This window comes from Dicentrarchus labrax, unplaced genomic scaffold, assembly GCF_905237075.1.
Source record: "Dicentrarchus labrax unplaced genomic scaffold, dlabrax2021, whole genome shotgun sequence".
Classification (NCBI taxonomy): Eukaryota; Metazoa; Chordata; class Actinopteri; family Moronidae; genus Dicentrarchus; species Dicentrarchus labrax.
The window spans coordinates 3,096,331-3,115,238 of NW_026136705.1; the positions used below are offsets into that span (position 1 = coordinate 3,096,331).

At 47.1% G+C, this 18,908-nt stretch overlaps 30 non-coding genes across 30 annotated transcripts; all 30 read left to right on the forward strand.

Moving 5' to 3' along the window:
- Window positions 1–233: 233 nt before the first annotated feature.
- Window positions 234–305, forward strand: trnap-ugg (transfer RNA proline (anticodon UGG)). Its single transcript has one exon. It is a non-coding gene; the product is annotated as a tRNA-Pro (tRNA).
- Window positions 306–658: 353 nt separating this feature from the next.
- Window positions 659–730, forward strand: trnap-cgg (transfer RNA proline (anticodon CGG)). The gene has a single exon. It is a non-coding gene; the product is annotated as a tRNA-Pro (tRNA).
- An 806-nt stretch (window positions 731–1,536) lies between these two features.
- On the forward strand, window positions 1,537–1,608 carry trnap-agg (transfer RNA proline (anticodon AGG)). The gene has a single exon. It is a non-coding gene; the product is annotated as a tRNA-Pro (tRNA).
- A 249-nt stretch (window positions 1,609–1,857) lies between these two features.
- trnap-ugg (transfer RNA proline (anticodon UGG)) lies at window positions 1,858–1,929 on the forward strand. The gene has a single exon. It is a non-coding gene; the product is annotated as a tRNA-Pro (tRNA).
- Window positions 1,930–2,282: 353 nt separating this feature from the next.
- Window positions 2,283–2,354, forward strand: trnap-cgg (transfer RNA proline (anticodon CGG)). The gene has a single exon. It is a non-coding gene; the product is annotated as a tRNA-Pro (tRNA).
- Window positions 2,355–3,158: 804 nt separating this feature from the next.
- trnap-agg (transfer RNA proline (anticodon AGG)) lies at window positions 3,159–3,230 on the forward strand. Its single transcript has one exon. It is a non-coding gene; the product is annotated as a tRNA-Pro (tRNA).
- A 249-nt stretch (window positions 3,231–3,479) lies between these two features.
- Window positions 3,480–3,551, forward strand: trnap-ugg (transfer RNA proline (anticodon UGG)). The gene has a single exon. It is a non-coding gene; the product is annotated as a tRNA-Pro (tRNA).
- Window positions 3,552–3,903: 352 nt separating this feature from the next.
- On the forward strand, window positions 3,904–3,975 carry trnap-cgg (transfer RNA proline (anticodon CGG)). The gene has a single exon. It is a non-coding gene; the product is annotated as a tRNA-Pro (tRNA).
- Window positions 3,976–4,780: 805 nt separating this feature from the next.
- trnap-agg (transfer RNA proline (anticodon AGG)) lies at window positions 4,781–4,852 on the forward strand. The gene has a single exon. It is a non-coding gene; the product is annotated as a tRNA-Pro (tRNA).
- Window positions 4,853–5,101: 249 nt separating this feature from the next.
- trnap-ugg (transfer RNA proline (anticodon UGG)) lies at window positions 5,102–5,173 on the forward strand. The gene has a single exon. It is a non-coding gene; the product is annotated as a tRNA-Pro (tRNA).
- Window positions 5,174–5,526: 353 nt separating this feature from the next.
- trnap-cgg (transfer RNA proline (anticodon CGG)) lies at window positions 5,527–5,598 on the forward strand. Its single transcript has one exon. It is a non-coding gene; the product is annotated as a tRNA-Pro (tRNA).
- An 804-nt stretch (window positions 5,599–6,402) lies between these two features.
- Window positions 6,403–6,474, forward strand: trnap-agg (transfer RNA proline (anticodon AGG)). The gene has a single exon. It is a non-coding gene; the product is annotated as a tRNA-Pro (tRNA).
- A 249-nt stretch (window positions 6,475–6,723) lies between these two features.
- On the forward strand, window positions 6,724–6,795 carry trnap-ugg (transfer RNA proline (anticodon UGG)). The gene has a single exon. It is a non-coding gene; the product is annotated as a tRNA-Pro (tRNA).
- Window positions 6,796–7,148: 353 nt separating this feature from the next.
- Window positions 7,149–7,220, forward strand: trnap-cgg (transfer RNA proline (anticodon CGG)). Its single transcript has one exon. It is a non-coding gene; the product is annotated as a tRNA-Pro (tRNA).
- Window positions 7,221–8,024: 804 nt separating this feature from the next.
- On the forward strand, window positions 8,025–8,096 carry trnap-agg (transfer RNA proline (anticodon AGG)). The gene has a single exon. It is a non-coding gene; the product is annotated as a tRNA-Pro (tRNA).
- Window positions 8,097–8,345: 249 nt separating this feature from the next.
- Window positions 8,346–8,417, forward strand: trnap-ugg (transfer RNA proline (anticodon UGG)). The gene has a single exon. It is a non-coding gene; the product is annotated as a tRNA-Pro (tRNA).
- Window positions 8,418–9,645: 1,228 nt separating this feature from the next.
- On the forward strand, window positions 9,646–9,717 carry trnap-agg (transfer RNA proline (anticodon AGG)). The gene has a single exon. It is a non-coding gene; the product is annotated as a tRNA-Pro (tRNA).
- A 249-nt stretch (window positions 9,718–9,966) lies between these two features.
- On the forward strand, window positions 9,967–10,038 carry trnap-ugg (transfer RNA proline (anticodon UGG)). The gene has a single exon. It is a non-coding gene; the product is annotated as a tRNA-Pro (tRNA).
- A 1,229-nt stretch (window positions 10,039–11,267) lies between these two features.
- trnap-agg (transfer RNA proline (anticodon AGG)) lies at window positions 11,268–11,339 on the forward strand. Its single transcript has one exon. It is a non-coding gene; the product is annotated as a tRNA-Pro (tRNA).
- A 249-nt stretch (window positions 11,340–11,588) lies between these two features.
- trnap-ugg (transfer RNA proline (anticodon UGG)) lies at window positions 11,589–11,660 on the forward strand. The gene has a single exon. It is a non-coding gene; the product is annotated as a tRNA-Pro (tRNA).
- A 353-nt stretch (window positions 11,661–12,013) lies between these two features.
- Window positions 12,014–12,085, forward strand: trnap-cgg (transfer RNA proline (anticodon CGG)). The gene has a single exon. It is a non-coding gene; the product is annotated as a tRNA-Pro (tRNA).
- Window positions 12,086–12,890: 805 nt separating this feature from the next.
- On the forward strand, window positions 12,891–12,962 carry trnap-agg (transfer RNA proline (anticodon AGG)). Its single transcript has one exon. It is a non-coding gene; the product is annotated as a tRNA-Pro (tRNA).
- A 249-nt stretch (window positions 12,963–13,211) lies between these two features.
- Window positions 13,212–13,283, forward strand: trnap-ugg (transfer RNA proline (anticodon UGG)). Its single transcript has one exon. It is a non-coding gene; the product is annotated as a tRNA-Pro (tRNA).
- A 353-nt stretch (window positions 13,284–13,636) lies between these two features.
- trnap-cgg (transfer RNA proline (anticodon CGG)) lies at window positions 13,637–13,708 on the forward strand. Its single transcript has one exon. It is a non-coding gene; the product is annotated as a tRNA-Pro (tRNA).
- An 805-nt stretch (window positions 13,709–14,513) lies between these two features.
- On the forward strand, window positions 14,514–14,585 carry trnap-agg (transfer RNA proline (anticodon AGG)). Its single transcript has one exon. It is a non-coding gene; the product is annotated as a tRNA-Pro (tRNA).
- Window positions 14,586–14,834: 249 nt separating this feature from the next.
- Window positions 14,835–14,906, forward strand: trnap-ugg (transfer RNA proline (anticodon UGG)). Its single transcript has one exon. It is a non-coding gene; the product is annotated as a tRNA-Pro (tRNA).
- A 352-nt stretch (window positions 14,907–15,258) lies between these two features.
- Window positions 15,259–15,330, forward strand: trnap-cgg (transfer RNA proline (anticodon CGG)). Its single transcript has one exon. It is a non-coding gene; the product is annotated as a tRNA-Pro (tRNA).
- Window positions 15,331–16,135: 805 nt separating this feature from the next.
- Window positions 16,136–16,207, forward strand: trnap-agg (transfer RNA proline (anticodon AGG)). Its single transcript has one exon. It is a non-coding gene; the product is annotated as a tRNA-Pro (tRNA).
- A 249-nt stretch (window positions 16,208–16,456) lies between these two features.
- On the forward strand, window positions 16,457–16,528 carry trnap-ugg (transfer RNA proline (anticodon UGG)). The gene has a single exon. It is a non-coding gene; the product is annotated as a tRNA-Pro (tRNA).
- A 353-nt stretch (window positions 16,529–16,881) lies between these two features.
- Window positions 16,882–16,953, forward strand: trnap-cgg (transfer RNA proline (anticodon CGG)). The gene has a single exon. It is a non-coding gene; the product is annotated as a tRNA-Pro (tRNA).
- The last annotated feature ends 1,955 nt before the right edge of the window (window positions 16,954–18,908 follow it).

Below are 18,908 nucleotides of genomic sequence, written 5' to 3' on the forward strand. Positions count from 1 at the left end.
GTAAGCATCAAGATCTGTTGTTGGCACTGTCAGCAACATCCTGGCCAGAAATGTGTGAGCTCACGACCTGCTTAACCAAGTTTTGTACAAAGACTGGAAGCGGGAGCAGACTGTTGGCATAGTCCCATTAAGGCGGTGGATAAAGCAGCACTTGAGATTGCTTTTCTTTTGCGGCAACTGTGTTTTCTCTTAATCCAGCAGTGATGAAATCAGACCCCGTCTCAGTGTTTTGTGGCTCGTTGGTCTAGGGGTATGATTCTCGCTTTGGGTGCGAGAGGTCCCGGGTTCAAATCCCGGACGAGCCCTCAGGTCTTTAAACTGGGGCTCTCAGTAAGATCTTTGTTGACCAGCAACTGAAGTACCTCCCGATGCACCTAGAAATGAGTACACTCTTTACAGAATACGCGTCTTAGTGTTGTTGCAGTCCCCCTTCCTCCGTCAAAAACACGCATCAAGAGCAAAAGTAAGTATCAGATGATCCGGCTTTTGTCCTTGAACTGTGGCTAAAGTTGATTCCATGCGAGAAGTCCCGTTGAATGAATTGAGGGATTTCGTCAATGGCTCCAAAAGCGGCGCCTTCTCTCGGCAAAGCATTTTCTACTGGCTCGATCGTGTCGGAATCAAATTTTTTTAATCAGACAGAAAAGGGGCTTTTTGTGGCTCGTTGGTCTAGGGGTATGATTCTCGCTTCGGGTGCGAGAGGTCCCGGGTTCAATTCCCGGACGAGCCCTCCACCCTAACAGCTTGACAGCGGCAAGGTGAAAAACTGGGACTGTCAGCAACATACTTGTTAACCGTGAAGTACCTGCTCCTTCACTCCAAAAGAAGCAGTCTCAGCATCGTTGCAGTCCACTCAATCATCTAACCTGTGTGATCGGAACAACAGGAGCTTCTTTGGCAAACCTCTACGTGGATGGGAACAAAAAGGCTTTACTCTCCCCCTGCCTGAGTCTAATTTCTAAGTCTTTTGATAAAAGAAAAGTCAATCCATAATCAAATGCAGCCAATCTGATTGCATTTTGGTTCAGGTTTCAAACCTGGATGAGCACTCAACAATGACAACTTTCAGAGCTTTCAGTGGCTCATTGCTCTAGGGGTATGATTCTCGCTTAGGGTGCGAGGTTCGAATCCAGGACACGGTCTTAAAACTGGGACTGTAGGTAGGGTCTTTGTTGACCACGAACTGAAGCACCTCCTCCTGCACTCAGAAATAAGCACACTCTCTGTAGATGATCCATCTTAGTGTTGCTGCAGTCCACCTCCCAGCCTCTCGAAGCCATATGACCAGCACAGAGTGGATCTGAAGCAAAGAAACGCATCAGATGCACCGGCCTTTTTCCTTGAATTGTGGCCTCTATTTTTTTCTTCTAAGGCTTTATGTTTAAAGAAAGATCAACCAAAAATCACAAGGCAGCCAATCTGAGTGCATTTTGGTCTGGGTTGAAAACCTGGATGAGCCGTCCACAGTGACAAACTTGCAGGTCTGTGTCTAATGATTCAGCCGTGATCGAATCAGACACTTTTGGAGCTTTCCGTGGCTCGTTGGTCTAGGGGTATGATTCTCGCTTAGGGTGCGAGAGGTCCCGGGTTCAAATCCCGGACGAGCCCTTGTCAAGGACAACTTGTAAGCATCAAGATCTGATGTTGGCACTGTCAGCAACATCCTGGCCGGAAATGTGTGAGCTCACGACCTGCTTAACCAAGTTTTGCACAAAGACTGGAAGCGGGAGCAGACTGTTGGCATAGTCCCATTAGGGCGGTGGATAAAGCAGCACTTGAGATTGCTTTTCTTTTGCGGCAACTGTGTTTTCTCTTAATCCAGCAGTGATGAAATCAGACCCCGTCTCAGTGTTTTGTGGCTCGTTGGTCTAGGGGTATGATTCTCGCTTTGGGTGCGAGAGGTCCCGGGTTCAAATCCCGGACGAGCCCTAAGGTCTTTAAACTGGGGCTCTCAGTAAGATCTTTGTTGACCAGCAACTGAAGTACCTCCCGATGCACCTAGAAATGAGTACACTCTTTACAGAATACGCGTCTTAGTGTTGTTGCAGTCCCCCTTCCTCCGTCAAAAACACGCATCAAGAGCAAAAGTAAGTATCAGATGATCCGGCTTTTGTCCTTGAACTGTGGCTAAAGTTGATTCCATGCGAGAAGTCCCGTTGAATGAATTGAGGGATTTCGTCAATGGCTCCAAAAGCGGCGCCTTCTCTCGGCAAAGCATTTTCTACTGGCTCGATCGTGTCGGAATCAAATTTTTTTAATCAGACAGAAAAGGGGCTTTTTGTGGCTCGTTGGTCTAGGGGTATGATTCTCGCTTCGGGTGCGAGAGGTCCCGGGTTCAATTCCCGGACGAGCCCTCCACCCTAACAGCTTGACAGCGGCAAGGTGAAAAACTGGGACTGTCAGCAACATACTTGTTAACCGTGAAGTACCTGCTCCTTCACTCCAAAAGAAGCAGTCTCAGCATCGTTGCAGTCCACTCAATCATCTAACCTGTGTGATCGGAACAACAGGAGCTTCTTTGGCAAACCTCTACGTGGATGGGAACAAAAAGGCTTTACTCTCCCCTGCCTGAGTCTAATTTCTAAGTCTTTTGATAAAAGAAAAGTCAATCCATAATCAAATGCAGCCAATCTGATTGCATTTTGGTTCAGGTTTCAAACCTGGATGAGCACTCAACAATGACAACTTTCAGAGCTTTCAGTGGCTCATTGCTCTAGGGGTATGATTCTCGCTTAGGGTGCGAGGTTCGAATCCAGGACACGGTCTTAAAACTGGGACTGTTGGTAGGGTCTTTGTTGACCACGAACTGAAGCACCTCCTCCTGCACTCAGAAATAAGCACACTCTCTGTAGATGATCCATCTTAGTGTTGCTGCAGTCCACCTCCCAGCCTCTCGAAGCCATATGACCAGCACAGAGTGGATCTGAAGCAAAGAAACGCATCAGATGCACCGGCCTTTTCCTTGAATTGTGGCCTCTATTTTTTCTTTCTAAGGCTTTATGTTTAAAGAAAGATCAACCAAAAATCACAAGGCAGCCAATCTGAGTGCATTTTGGTCTGGGTTGAAAACCTGGATGAGCCGTCCACAGTGACAAACTTGCAGGTCTGTGTCTAATGATTCAGCCGTGATCGAATCAGACACTTTTGGAGCTTTCCGTGGCTCGTTGGTCTAGGGGTATGATTCTCGCTTAGGGTGCGAGAGGTCCCGGGTTCAAATCCCGGACGAGCCCTTGTCAAGGACAACTTGTAAGCATCAAGATCTGATGTTGGCACTGTCAGCAACATCCTGGCCGGAAATGTGTGAGCTCACGACCTGCTTAACCAAGTTTTGCACAAAGACTGGAAGCGGGAGCAGACTGTTGGCATAGTCCCATTAGGGCGGTGGATAAAGCAGCACTTGAGATTGCTTTTCTTTTGCGGCAACTGTGTTTTCTCTTAATCCAGCAGTGATGAAATCAGACCCCGTCTCAGTGTTTTGTGGCTCGTTGGTCTAGGGGTATGATTCTCGCTTTGGGTGCGAGAGGTCCCGGGTTCAAATCCCGGACGAGCCCTAAGGTCTTTAAACTGGGGCTCTCAGTAAGATCTTTGTTGACCAGCAACTGAAGTACCTCCCGATGCACCTAGAAATGAGTACACTCTTTACAGAATACGCGTCTTAGTGTTGTTGCAGTCCCCCTTCCTCCGTCAAAAACACGCATCAAGAGCAAAAGTAAGTATCAGATGATCCGGCTTTTGTCCTTGAACTGTGGCTAAAGTTGATTCCATGCGAGAAGTCCCGTTGAATGAATTGAGGGATTTCGTCAATGGCTCCAAAGCGGCGCCTTCTCTCGGCAAAGCATTTTCTACTGGCTCGATCGTGTCGGAATCAAATTTTTTTAATCAGACAGAAAAGGGGCTTTTTGTGGCTCGTTGGTCTAGGGGTATGATTCTCGCTTCGGGTGCGAGAGGTCCCGGGTTCAATTCCCGGACGAGCCCTCCACCCTAACAGCTTGACAGCGGCAAGGTGAAAAACTGGGACTGTCAGCAACATACTTGTTAACCGTGAAGTACCTGCTCCTTCACTCCAAAAGAAGCAGTCTCAGCATCGTTGCAGTCCACTCAATCATCTAACCTGTGTGATCGGAACAACAGGAGCTTCTTTGGCAAACCTCTACGTGGATGGGAACAAAAAGGCTTTACTCTCCCCTGCCTGAGTCTAATTTCTAAGTCTTTTGATAAAAGAAAAGTCAATCCATAATCAAATGCAGCCAATCTGATTGCATTTTGGTTCAGGTTTCAAACCTGGATGAGCACTCAACAATGACAACTTTCAGAGCTTTCAGTGGCTCATTGCTCTAGGGGTATGATTCTCGCTTAGGGTGCGAGGTTCGAATCCAGGACACGGTCTTAAAACTGGGACTGTTGGTAGGGTCTTTGTTGACCACGAACTGAAGCACCTCCTCCTGCACTCAGAAATAAGCACACTCTCTGTAGATGATCCATCTTAGTGTTGCTGCAGTCCACCTCCCAGCCTCTCGAAGCCATATGACCAGCACAGAGTGGATCTGAAGCAAAGAAACGCATCAGATGCACCGGCCTTTTTCCTTGAATTGTGGCCTCTATTTTTTCTTTCTAAGGCTTTATGTTTAAAGAAAGATCAACCAAAAATCACAAGGCAGCCAATCTGAGTGCATTTTGGTCTGGGTTGAAAACCTGGATGAGCCGTCCACAGTGACAAACTTGCAGGTCTGTGTCTAATGATTCAGCCGTGATCGAATCAGACACTTTTGGAGCTTTCCGTGGCTCGTTGGTCTAGGGGTATGATTCTCGCTTAGGGTGCGAGAGGTCCCGGGTTCAAATCCCGGACGAGCCCTTGTCAAGGACAACTTGTAAGCATCAAGATCTGATGTTGGCACTGTCAGCAACATCCTGGCCGGAAATGTGTGAGCTCACGACCTGCTTAACCAAGTTTTGCACAAAGACTGGAAGCGGGAGCAGACTGTTGGCATAGTCCCATTAGGGCGGTGGATAAAGCAGCACTTGAGATTGCTTTTCTTTTGCGGCAACTGTGTTTTCTCTTAATCCAGCAGTGATGAAATCAGACCCCGTCTCAGTGTTTTGTGGCTCGTTGGTCTAGGGGTATGATTCTCGCTTTGGGTGCGAGAGGTCCCGGGTTCAAATCCCGGACGAGCCCTAAGGTCTTTAAACTGGGGCTCTCAGTAAGATCTTTGTTGACCAGCAACTGAAGTACCTCCCGATGCACCTAGAAATGAGCACACTCTTTACAGAATACGCGTCTTAGTGTTGTTGCAGTCCCCCTTCCTCCGTCAAAAACACGCATCAAGAGCAAAAGTAAGTATCAGATGATCCGGCTTTTGTCCTTGAACTGTGGCTAAAGTTGATTCCGTGCGAGAAGTCCCGTTGAATGAATTGAGGGATTTCGTCAATGGCTCCAAAAGCGGCGCCTTCTCTCGGCAAAGCATTTTCTACTGGCTCGATCGTGTCGGAATCAAATTTTTTTAATCAGACAGAAAAGGGGCTTTTTGTGGCTCGTTGGTCTAGGGGTATGATTCTCGCTTCGGGTGCGAGAGGTCCCGGGTTCAATTCCCGGACGAGCCCTCCACCCTAAGAGCTTGACAGCGGCAAGGTGAAAAACTGGGACTGTCAGCAACATACTTGTTAACCGTGAAGTACCTGCTCCTTCACTCCAAAAGAAGCAGTCTCAGCATCGTTGCAGTCCACTCAATCATCTAACCTGTGTGATCGGAACAACAGGAGCTTCTTTGGCAAACCTCTACGTGGATGGGAACAAAAAGGCTTTACTCTCCCCTGCCTGAGTCTAATTTCTAAGTCTTTTGATAAAAGAAAAGTCAATCCATAATCAAATGCAGCCAATCTGATTGCATTTTGGTTCAGGTTTCAAACCTGGATGAGCACTCAACAATGACAACTTTCAGAGCTTTCAGTGGCTCATTGCTCTAGGGGTATGATTCTCGCTTAGGGTGCGAGGTTCGAATCCAGGACACGGTCTTAAAACTGGGACTGTTGGTAGGGTCTTTGTTGACCACGAACTGAAGCACCTCCTCCTGCACTCAGAAATAAGCACACTCTCTGTAGATGATCCATCTTAGTGTTGCTGCAGTCCACCTCCCAGCCTCTCGAAGCCATATGACCAGCACAGAGTGGATCTGAAGCAAAGAAACGCATCAGATGCACCGGCCTTTTCCTTGAATTGTGGCCTCTATTTTTTCTTTCTAAGGCTTTATGTTTAAAGAAAGATCAACCAAAAATCACAAGGCAGCCAATCTGAGTGCATTTTGGTCTGGGTTGAAAACCTGGATGAGCCGTCCACAGTGACAAACTTGCAGGTCTGTGTCTAATGATTCAGCCGTGATCGAATCAGACACTTTTGGAGCTTTCCGTGGCTCGTTGGTCTAGGGGTATGATTCTCGCTTAGGGTGCGAGAGGTCCCGGGTTCAAATCCCGGACGAGCCCTTGTCAAGGACAACTTGTAAGCATCAAGATCTGATGTTGGCACTGTCAGCAACATCCTGGCCGGAAATGTGTGAGCTCACGACCTGCTTAACCAAGTTTTGCACAAAGACTGGAAGCGGGAGCAGACTGTTGGCATAGTCCCATTAGGGCGGTGGATAAAGCAGCACTTGAGATTGCTTTTCTTTTGCGGCAACTGTGTTTTCTCTTAATCCAGCAGTGATGAAATCAGACCCCGTCTCAGTGTTTTGTGGCTCGTTGGTCTAGGGGTATGATTCTCGCTTTGGGTGCGAGAGGTCCCGGGTTCAAATCCCGGACGAGCCCTAAGGTCTTTAAACTGGGGCTCTCAGTAAGATCTTTGTTGACCAGCAACTGAAGTACCTCCCGATGCACCTAGAAATGAGCACACTCTTTACAGAATACGCGTCTTAGTGTTGTTGCAGTCCCCCTTCCTCCGTCAAAAACACGCATCAAGAGCAAAAGTAAGTATCAGATGATCCGGCTTTTGTCCTTGAACTGTGGCTAAAGTTGATTCCGTGCGAGAAGTCCCGTTGAATGAATTGAGGGATTTCGTCAATGGCTCCAAAAGCGGCGCCTTCTCTCGGCAAAGCATTTTCTACTGGCTCGATCGTGTCGGAATCAAATTTTTTTAATCAGACAGAAAAGGGGCTTTTTGTGGCTCGTTGGTCTAGGGGTATGATTCTCGCTTCGGGTGCGAGAGGTCCCGGGTTCAATTCCCGGACGAGCCCTCCACCCTAAGAGCTTGACAGCGGCAAGGTGAAAAACTGGGACTGTCAGCAACATACTTGTTAACCGTGAAGTACCTGCTCCTTCACTCCAAAAGAAGCAGTCTCAGCATCGTTGCAGTCCACTCAATCATCTAACCTGTGTGATCGGAACAACAGGAGCTTCTTTGGCAAACCTCTACGTGGATGGGAACAAAAAGGCTTTACTCTCCCCTGCCTGAGTCTAATTTCTAAGTCTTTTGATAAAAGAAAAGTCAATCCATAATCAAATGCAGCCAATCTGATTGCATTTTGGTTCAGGTTTCAAACCTGGATGAGCACTCAACAATGACAACTTTCAGAGCTTTCAGTGGCTCATTGCTCTAGGGGTATGATTCTCGCTTAGGGTGCGAGGTTCGAATCCAGGACACGGTCTTAAAACTGGGACTGTTGGTAGGGTCTTTGTTGACCACGAACTGAAGCACCTCCTCCTGCACTCAGAAATAAGCACACTCTCTGTAGATGATCCATCTTAGTGTTGCTGCAGTCCACCTCCCAGCCTCTCGAAGCCATATGACCAGCACAGAGTGGATCTGAAGCAAAGAAACGCATCAGATGCACCGGCCTTTTCCTTGAATTGTGGCCTCTATTTTTTCTTTCTAAGGCTTTATGTTTAAAGAAAGATCAACCAAAAATCACAAGGCAGCCAATCTGAGTGCATTTTGGTCTGGGTTGAAAACCTGGATGAGCCGTCCACAGTGACAAACTTGCAGGTCTGTGTCTAATGATTCAGCCGTGATCGAATCAGACACTTTTGGAGCTTTCCGTGGCTCGTTGGTCTAGGGGTATGATTCTCGCTTAGGGTGCGAGAGGTCCCGGGTTCAAATCCCGGACGAGCCCTTGTCAAGGACAACTTGTAAGCATCAAGATCTGATGTTGGCACTGTCAGCAACATCCTGGCCGGAAATGTGTGAGCTCACGACCTGCTTAACCAAGTTTTGCACAAAGACTGGAAGCGGGAGCAGACTGTTGGCATAGTCCCATTAGGGCGGTGGATAAAGCAGCACTTGAGATTGCTTTTCTTTTGCGGCAACTGTGTTTTCTCTTAATCCAGCAGTGATGAAATCAGACCCCGTCTCAGTGTTTTGTGGCTCGTTGGTCTAGGGGTATGATTCTCGCTTTGGGTGCGAGAGGTCCCGGGTTCAAATCCCGGACGAGCCCTAAGGTCTTTAAACTGGGGCTCTCAGTAAGATCTTTGTTGACCAGCAACTGAAGTACCTCCCGATGCACCTAGAAATGAGCACACTCTTTACAGAATACGCGTCTTAGTGTTGTTGCAGTCCCCCTTCCTCCGTCAAAAACACGCATCAAGAGCAAAAGTAAGTATCAGATGATCCGGCTTTTGTCCTTGAACTGTGGCTAAAGTTGATTCCGTGCGAGAAGTCCCGTTGAATGAATTGAGGGATTTCGTCAATGGCTCCAAAAGCGGCGCCTTCTCTCGGCAAAGCATTTTCTACTGGCTCGATCGTGTCGGAATCAAATTTTTTTAATCAGACAGAAAAGGGGCTTTTTGTGGCTCGTTGGTCTAGGGGTATGATTCTCGCTCGGGTGCGAGAGGTCCCGGGTTCAATTCCCGGACGAGCCCTCCACCCTAACAGCTTGACAGCGGCAAGGTGAAAAACTAGGACTGTCAGCAACATACTTGTTAACCGTGAAGTACCTGCTCCTTCACTCCAAAAGAAGCAGTCTCAGCATCGTTGCAGTCCACTCAATCATCTAACCTGTGTGATCGGAACAACAGGAGCTTCTTTGGCAAACCTCTACGTGGATGGGAACAAAAAGGCTTTACTCTCCCCTGCCTGAGTCTAATTTCTAAGTCTTTTGATAAAAGAAAAGTCAATCCATAATCAAATGCAGCCAATCTGATTGCATTTTGGTTCAGGTTTCAAACCTGGATGAGCACTCAACAATGACAACTTTCAGAGCTTTCAGTGGCTCATTGCTCTAGGGGTATGATTCTCGCTTAGGGTGCGAGGTTCGAATCCAGGACACGGTCTTAAAACTGGGACTGTTGGTAGGGTCTTTGTTGACCACGAACTGAAGCACCTCCTCCTGCACTCAGAAATAAGCACACTCTCTGCAGATGATCCATCTTAGTGTTGCTGCAGTCCACCTCCCAGCCTCTCGAAGCCATATGACCAGCACAGAGTGGATCTGAAGCAAAGAAACGCATCAGATGCACCGGCCTTTTCCTTGAATTGTGGCCTCTATTTTTTCTTTCTAAGGCTTTATGTTTAAAGAAAGATCAACCAAAAATCACAAGGCAGCCAATCTGAGTGCATTTTGGTCTGGGTTGAAAACCTGGATGAGCCGTCCACAGTGACAAACTTGCAGGTCTGTGTCTAATGATTCAGCCGTGATCGAATCAGACACTTTTGGAGCTTTCCGTGGCTCGTTGGTCTAGGGGTATGATTCTCGCTTAGGGTGCGAGAGGTCCCGGGTTCAAATCCCGGACGAGCCCTTGTCAAGGACAACTTGTAAGCATCAAGATCTGATGTTGGCACTGTCAGCAACATCCTGGCCGGAAATGTGTGAGCTCACGACCTGCTTAACCAAGTTTTGCACAAAGACTGGAAGCGGGAGCAGACTGTTGGCATAGTCCCATTAGGGCGGTGGATAAAGCAGCACTTGAGATTGCTTTTCTTTTGCGGCAACTGTGTTTTCTCTTAATCCAGCAGTGATGAAATCAGACCCCGTCTCAGTGTTTTGTGGCTCGTTGGTCTAGGGGTATGATTCTCGCTTTGGGTGCGAGAGGTCCCGGGTTCAAATCCCGGACGAGCCCTAAGGTCTTTAAACTGGGGCTCTCAGTAAGATCTTTGTTGACCAGCAACTGAAGTACCTCCCGATGCACCTAGAAATGAGCACACTCTTTACAGAATACGCGTCTTAGTGTTGTTGCAGTCCCCCTTCCTCCGTCAAAAACACGCATCAAGAGCAAAAGTAAGTATCAGATGATCCGGCTTTTGTCCTTGAACTGTGGCTAAAGTTGATTCCGTGCGAGAAGTCCCGTTGAATGAATTGAGGGATTTCGTCAATGGCTCCAAAAGCGGCGCCTTCTCTCGGCAAAGCATTTTCTACTGGCTCGATCGTGTCGGAATCAAATTTTTTTAATCAGACAGAAAAGGGGCTTTTTGTGGCTCGTTGGTCTAGGGGTATGATTCTCGCTCGGGTGCGAGAGGTCCCGGGTTCAATTCCCGGACGAGCCCTCCACCCTAACAGCTTGACAGCGGCAAGGTGAAAAACTGGGACTGTCAGCAACATACTTGTTAACCGTGAAGTACCTGCTCCTTCACTCCAAAAGAAGCAGTCTCAGCATCGTTGCAGTCCACTCAATCATCTAACCTGTGTGATCGGAACAACAGGAGCTTCTTTGGCAAACCTCTACGTGGATGGGAACAAAAAGGCTTTACTCTCCCCTGCCTGAGTCTAATTTCTAAGTCTTTTGATAAAAGAAAAGTCAATCCATAATCAAATGCAGCCAATCTGATTGCATTTTGGTTCAGGTTTCAAACCTGGATGAGCACTCAACAATGACAACTTTCAGAGCTTTCAGTGGCTCATTGCTCTAGGGGTATGATTCTCGCTTAGGGTGCGAGGTTCGAATCCAGGACACGGTCTTAAAACTGGGACTGTTGGTAGGGTCTTTGTTGACCACGAACTGAAGCACCTCCTCCTGCACTCAGAAATAAGCACACTCTCTGTAGATGATCCATCTTAGTGTTGCTGCAGTCCACCTCCCAGCCTCTCGAAGCCATATGACCAGCACAGAGTGGATCTGAAGCAAAGAAACGCATCAGATGCACCGGCCTTTTTCCTTGAATTGTGGCCTCTATTTTTTCTTTCTAAGGCTTTATGTTTAAAGAAAGATCAACCAAAAATCACAAGGCAGCCAATCTGAGTGCATTTTGGTCTGGGTTGAAAACCTGGATGAGCCGTCCACAGTGACAAACTTGCAGGTCTGTGTCTAATGATTCAGCCGTGATGGAATCAGACACTTTTGGAGCTTTCCGTGGCTCGTTGGTCTAGGGGTATGATTCTCGCTTAGGGTGCGAGAGGTCCCGGGTTCAAATCCCGGACGAGCCCTTGTCAAGGACAACTTGTAAGCATCAAGATCTGATGTTGGCACTGTCAGCAACATCCTGGCCGGAAATGTGTGAGCTCACGACCTGCTTAACCAAGTTTTGCACAAAGACTGGAAGCGGGAGCAGACTGTTGGCATAGTCCCATTAGGGCGGTGGATAAAGCAGCACTTGAGATTGCTTTTCTTTTGCGGCAACTGTGTTTTCTCTTAATCCAGCAGTGATGAAATCAGACCCCGTCTCAGTGTTTTGTGGCTCGTTGGTCTAGGGGTATGATTCTCGCTTTGGGTGCGAGAGGTCCCGGGTTCAAATCCCGGACGAGCCCTAAGGTCTTTAAACTGGGGCTCTCAGTAAGATCTTTGTTGACCAGCAACTGAAGTACCTCCCGATGCACCTAGAAATGAGCACACTCTTTACAGAATACGCATCTTAGTGTTGTTGCAGTCCCCCTTCCTCCGTCAAAAACACGCATCAAGAGCAAAAGTAAGTATCAGATGATCCGGCTTTTGTCCTTGAACTGTGGCTAAAGTTGATTCCGTGCGAGAAGTCCCGTTGAATGAATTGAGGGATTTCGTCAATGGCTCCAAAAGCGGCGCCTTCTCTCGGCAAAGCATTTTCTACTGGCTCGATCGTGTCGGAATCAAATTTTTTTAATCAGACAGAAAAGGGGCTTTTTGTGGCTCGTTGGTCTAGGGGTATGATTCTCGCTTCGGGTGCGAGAGGTCCCGGGTTCAATTCCCGGACGAGCCCTCCACCCTAACAGCTTGACAGCGGCAAGGTGAAAAACTGGGACTGTCAGCAACATACTTGTTAACCGTGAAGTACCTGCTCCTTCACTCCAAAAGAAGCAGTCTCAGCATCGTTGCAGTCCACTCAATCATCTAACCTGTGTGATCGGAACAACAGGAGCTTCTTTGGCAAACCTCTACGTGGATGGGAACAAAAAGGCTTTACTCTCCCCTGCCTGAGTCTAATTTCTAAGTCTTTTGATAAAAGAAAAGTCAATCCATAATCAAATGCAGCCAATCTGATTGCATTTTGGTTCAGGTTTCAAACCTGGATGAGCACTCAACAATGACAACTTTCAGAGCTTTCAGTGGCTCATTGCTCTAGGGGTATGATTCTCGCTTAGGGTGCGAGGTTCGAATCCAGGACACGGTCTTAAAACTGGGACTGTTGGTAGGGTCTTTGTTGACCACGAACTGAAGCACCTCCTCCTGCACTCAGAAATAAGCACACTCTCTGTAGATGATCCATCTTAGTGTTGCTGCAGTCCACCTCCCAGCCTCTCGAAGCCATATGACCAGCACAGAGTGGATCTGAAGCAAAGAAACGCATCAGATGCACCGGCCTTTTTCCTTGAATTGTGGCCTCTATTTTTTCTTTCTAAGGCTTTATGTTTAAAGAAAGATCAACCAAAAATCACAAGGCAGCCAATCTGAGTGCATTTTGGTCTGGGTTGAAAACCTGGATGAGCCGTCCACAGTGACAAACTTGCAGGTCTGTGTCTAATGATTCAGCCGTGATGGAATCAGACACTTTTGGAGCTTTCCGTGGCTCGTTGGTCTAGGGGTATGATTCTCGCTTAGGGTGCGAGAGGTCCCGGGTTCAAATCCCGGACGAGCCCTTGTCAAGGACAACTTGTAAGCATCAAGATCTGATGTTGGCACTGTCAGCAACATCCTGGCCGGAAATGTGTGAGCTCACGACCTGCTTAACCAAGTTTTGCACAAAGACTGGAAGCGGGAGCAGACTGTTGGCATAGTCCCATTAGGGCGGTGGATAAAGCAGCACTTGAGATTGCTTTTCTTTTGCGGCAACTGTGTTTTCTCTTAATCCAGCAGTGATGAAATCAGACCCCGTCTCAGTGTTTTGTGGCTCGTTGGTCTAGGGGTATGATTCTCGCTTTGGGTGCGAGAGGTCCCGGGTTCAAATCCCGGACGAGCCCTAAGGTCTTTAAACTGGGGCTCTCAGTAAGATCTTTGTTGACCAGCAACTGAAGTACCTCCCGATGCACCTAGAAATGAGCACACTCTTTACAGAATACGCGTCTTAGTGTTGTTGCAGTCCCCCTTCCTCCGTCAAAAACACGCATCAAGAGCAAAAGTAAGTATCAGATGATCCGGCTTTTGTCCTTGAACTGTGGCTAAAGTTGATTCCGTGCGAGAAGTCCCGTTGAATGAATTGAGGGATTTCGTCAATGGCTCCAAAAGCGGCGCCTTCTCTCGGCAAAGCATTTTCTACTGGCTCGATCGTGTCGGAATCAAATTTTTTTAATCAGACAGAAAAGGGGCTTTTTGTGGCTCGTTGGTCTAGGGGTATGATTCTCGCTTCGGGTGCGAGAGGTCCCGGGTTCAATTCCCGGACGAGCCCTCCACCCTAACAGCTTGACAGCGGCAAGGTGAAAAACTGGGACTGTCAGCAACATACTTGTTAACCGTGAAGTACCTGCTCCTTCACTCCAAAAGAAGCAGTCTCAGCATCGTTGCAGTCCACTCAATCATCTAACCTGTGTGATCGGAACAACAGGAGCTTCTTTGGCAAACCTCTACGTGGATGGGAACAAAAAGGCTTTACTCTCCCCTGCCTGAGTCTAATTTCTAAGTCTTTTGATAAAAGAAAAGTCAATCCATAATCAAATGCAGCCAATCTGATTGCATTTTGGTTCAGGTTTCAAACCTGGATGAGCACTCAACAATGACAACTTTCAGAGCTTTCAGTGGCTCATTGCTCTAGGGGTATGATTCTCGCTTAGGGTGCGAGGTTCGAATCCAGGACACGGTCTTAAAACTGGGACTGTTGGTAGGGTCTTTGTTGACCACGAACTGAAGCACCTCCTCCTGCACTCAGAAATAAGCACACTCTCTGTAGATGATCCATCTTAGTGTTGCTGCAGTCCACCTCCCAGCCTCTCGAAGCCATATGACCAGCACAGAGTGGATCTGAAGCAAAGAAACGCATCAGATGCACCGGCCTTTTTCCTTGAATTGTGGCCTCTATTTTTTTTTTCTAAGGCTTTATGTTTAAAGAAAGATCAACCAAAAATCACAAGGCAGCCAATCTGAGTGCATTTTGCTCTGGGTTGAAAACCTGGATGAGCCGTCCACAGTGACAAACTTGCAGGTCTGTGTCTAATGATTCAGCCGTGATCGAATCAGACACTTTTGAAGCTTTTCGTGGCTCGTTGGTCTAGGGGTATGATTCTCGCTTAGGGTGCGAGAGGTCCCGGGTTCAAATCCCGGACGAGCCCTTGTCAAGGACAACTTGTAAGCATCAAGATCTGATGTTGGCACTGTCAGCAACATCCTGGCCGGAAATGTGTGAGCTCACGACCTGCTTAACCAAGTTTTGCACAAAGACTGGAAGCGGGAGCAGACTGTTGGCATAGTCCCATTAGGGCGGTGGATAAAGCAGCACTTGAGATTGCTTTTCTTTTGCGGCAACTGTGTTTTCTCTTAATCCAGCAGTGATGAAATCAGACCCCGTCTCAGTGTTTTGTGGCTCGTTGGTTTAGGGGTATGATTCTCGCTTTGGGTGCGAGAGGTCCCGGGTTCAAATCCCGGACGAGCCCTAAGGTCTTTAAACTGGGGCTCTCAGTAAGATCTTTGTTGACCAGCAACTGAAGTACCTCCCGATGCACCTAGAAATGAGTACACTCTTTACAGAATACGCGTCTTAGTGTTGTTGCAGTCCCCCTTCCTCCGTCAAAAACACGCATCAAGAGCAAAAATAAGTATCAGATGATCCGGCTTTTGTCCTTGAACTGTGGCTAAAGTTGATTCCGTGCGAGAAGTCCCGTTGAATGAATTGAGGGATTTCGTCAATGGCTCCAAAGCGGCGCCTTCTCTCGGCAAAGCATTTTCTACTGGCTCGATCGTGTCGGAATCAAATTTTTTTAATCAGACAGAAAAGGGGCTTTTTGTGGCTCGTTGGTCTAGGGGTATGATTCTCGCTTCGGGTGCGAGAGGTCCCGGGTTCAATTCCCGGACGAGCCCTCCACCCTAACAGCTTGACAGCGGCAAGGTGAAAAACTGGGACTGTCAGCAACATACTTGTTAACCGTGAAGTACCTGCTCCTTCACTCCAAAAGAAGCAGTCTCAGCATCGTTGCAGTCCACTCAATCATCTAACCTGTGTGATCGGAACAACAGGAGCTTCTTTGGCAAACCTCTACGTGGATGGGAACAAAAAGGCTTTACTCTCCCCTGCCTGAGTCTAATTTCTAAGTCTTTTGATAAAAGAAAAGTCAATCCATAATCAAATGCAGCCAATCTGATTGCATTTTGGTTCAGGTTTCAAACCTGGATGAGCACTCAACAATGACAACTTTCAGAGCTTTCAGTGGCTCATTGCTCTAGGGGTATGATTCTCGCTTAGGGTGCGAGGTTCGAATCCAGGACACGGTCTTAAAACTGGGACTGTTGGTAGGGTCTTTGTTGACCACGAACTGAAGCACCTCCTCCTGCACTCAGAAATAAGCACACTCTCTGCAGATGATCCATCTTAGTGTTGCTGCAGTCCACCTCCCAGCCTCTCGAAGCCATATGACCAGCACAGAGTGGATCTGAAGCAAAGAAACGCATCAGATGCACCGGCCTTTTTCCTTGAATTGTGGCCTCTATTTTTTCTTTCTAAGGCTTTATGTTTAAAGAAAGATCAACCAAAAATCACAAGGCAGCCAATCTGAGTGCATTTTGGTCTGGGTTGAAAACCTGGATGAGCCGTCCACAGTGACAAACTTGCAGGTCTGTGTCTAATGATTCAGCCGTGATCGAATCAGACACTTTTGAAGCTTTTCGTGGCTCGTTGGTCTAGGGGTATGATTCTCGCTTAGGGTGCGAGAGGTCCCGGGTTCAAATCCCGGACGAGCCCTTGTCAAGGACAACTTGTAAGCATCAAGATCTGATGTTGGCACTGTCAGCAACATCCTGGCCGGAAATGTGTGAGCTCACGACCTGCTTAACCAAGTTTTGCACAAAGACTGGAAGCGGGAGCAGACTGTTGGCATAGTCCCATTAGGGCGGTGGATAAAGCAGCACTTGAGATTGCTTTTCTTTTGCGGCAACTGTGTTTTCTCTTAATCCAGCAGTGATGAAATCAGACCCCGTCTCAGTGTTTTGTGGCTCGTTGGTCTAGGGGTATGATTCTCGCTTTGGGTGCGAGAGGTCCCGGATTCAAATCCCGGACGAGCCCTCAGGTCTTTAAGCTGGGGCTCTCAGTAAGATCTTTGTTGACCAGCAACTGAAGTACCTCCCGATGCACCTAGAAATGAGTACACTCTTTACAGAATACGCGTCTTAGTGTTGTTGCAGTCCCCCTTCCTCCGTCAAAAACACGCATCAAGAGCAAAAGTAAGTATCAGATGATCCGGCTTTTGTCCTTGAACTGTGGCTAAAGTTGATTCCGTGCGAGAAGTCCCGTTGAATGAATTGAGGGATTTCGTCAATGGCTCCAAAAGCGGCGCCTTCTCTCGGCAAAGCATTTTCTACTGGCTCGATCGTGTCGGAATCCAATTTTTTTAATCAGACAGAAAAGGGGCTTTTTGTGGCTCGTTGGTCTAGGGGTATGATTCTCGCTTCGGGTGCGAGAGGTCCCGGGTTCAATTCCCGGACGAGCCCTCCACCGTAACAGCTTGACAGCGGCAAGGTGAAAAACTGGGACTGTCAGCAACATACTTGTTAACCGTGAAGTACCTGCTCCTTCACTCCAAAAGAAGCAGTCTCAGCATCGTTGCAGTCCACTCAATCATCTAACCTGTGTGATCGGAACAACAGGAGCTTCTTTGGCAAACCTCTACGTGGATGGGAACAAAAAGGCTTTACTCTCCCCTGCCCGAGTCTAATTTCTAAGTCTTTTGATAAAAGAAAAGTCAATCCATAATCAAATGCAGCCAATCTGATTGCATTTTGGTTCAGGTTTCAAACCTGGATGAGCACTCAACAATGACAACTTTCAGAGCTTTCAGTGGCTCATTGCTCTAGGGGTATGATTCTCGCTTAGGGTGCGAGGTTCGAATCCAGGACACGGTCTTAAAACTGGGACTGTTGGTAGGGTCTTTGTTGACCACGAACTGAAGCACCTCCTCCTGCACTCAGAAATAAGCACACTCTCTGTAGATGATCCATCTTAGTGTTGCTGCAGTCCACCTCCCAGCCTCTCGAAGCCATATGACCAGCACAGAGTGGATCTGAAGCAAAGAAACGCATCAGATGCACCGGCCTTTTTCCTTGAATTGTGGCCTCTATTTTTTTCTTTCTAAGGCTTTATGTTTAAAGAAAGATCAACCAAAAATCACAAGGCAGCCAATCTGAGTGCATTTTGGTCTGTCAAAAAGCCAAACTCAAGAGCAATCAAATCAAGAGCAAAAGTAGACAGAAAAGAGGCTCTTTGTGGCTTGTTGGTCTAGGGGTATGATTCTCGCTTCGGGTGCGAGAGGTCCCTCTCAACTCCCGAGCCCTTGTCAAGGACAACTTGTAAACCTCAAGATCTGATGTTGGGACTGTCAGCAAGATCCTGGCTTGAAATGTTTAAGCTCATGATGTCTCTGTAGCTCATGGGCTGTCCTTGAACAATGCTCTAAAGATAGCCACTGGACTCACAACTGTGGGGATTTTCAGGCACAATGATTTTAATGTGTGGCTTTTATCCTTTTTCAGTATTTAATCAACACAAGCTGCCTGTATTTTAACCACTCTTTGAAATGTCCTCTGATAAGACCTCTAATAATTATCTCCTAAATCAAAACAAATAAAGAGGCTTCACGACTACTGTTGAAGTTATTTTTTTGACGTATTCGTTGCAAATTCAAACAGTACTCTGTGGCATGTCACTGTCTCATGGTCCCTGCTGTCAGGGTGAAGAGCAGAACACTTATACTATGAACTGCTGGTCCACAGCCATTTTTCATTTGTTGTCCTGTCAGTCCCCTTCCTGCCTCTAAAAACAAATGTGTTAGAGCCAATGTAAATGAAGTCAGGACACTTTTAAGATAGAAAGTGCAGCTTACAGATTGAAGCTGGCACAGAGAAAGTGTGCGTGACTGGATTCATTTTGTTGTTTTTTAATGCAAGTGCGTATATATTAAGGTGAGGTCATAAGAGGCTGGCAGGACAACTTCTTAGTATTCATGAGTATAACAAAAGTCCTTGGTATCTACCTGTACCTGCACCTCATTTGTCTTCTTCTATCAATCCACTCTCTCTCTCTCTCTCTCTCTCTCTCATGCTTTTATCCTTTTCTGTGTATTTAGATCTTCATGTATCTGCATTTTTCTCTTTCAATTTGGGATACTGGAATGACATGAAAACACATTTGTGTAGCCAAATATATAGAAAAAAGTTGTGAAAGAAGAATTAAGAATGGTGAAAGGATATAATAATATACAGCATTTCAGTTACTGTTGCTATGCCTGTCAGGTTTCCTGTTCTTGCATGATAACAGATTACCACTTGAAATTCATAGTATTTTCTTTTTTTTATATTTGGGTCCTAATTTCAGACAGACAGAGACAGCTTCTCATTTGTAGGCCAACCATCAATGTTGATGAAATAAAAACTGTCCTTTTTATTTTCTT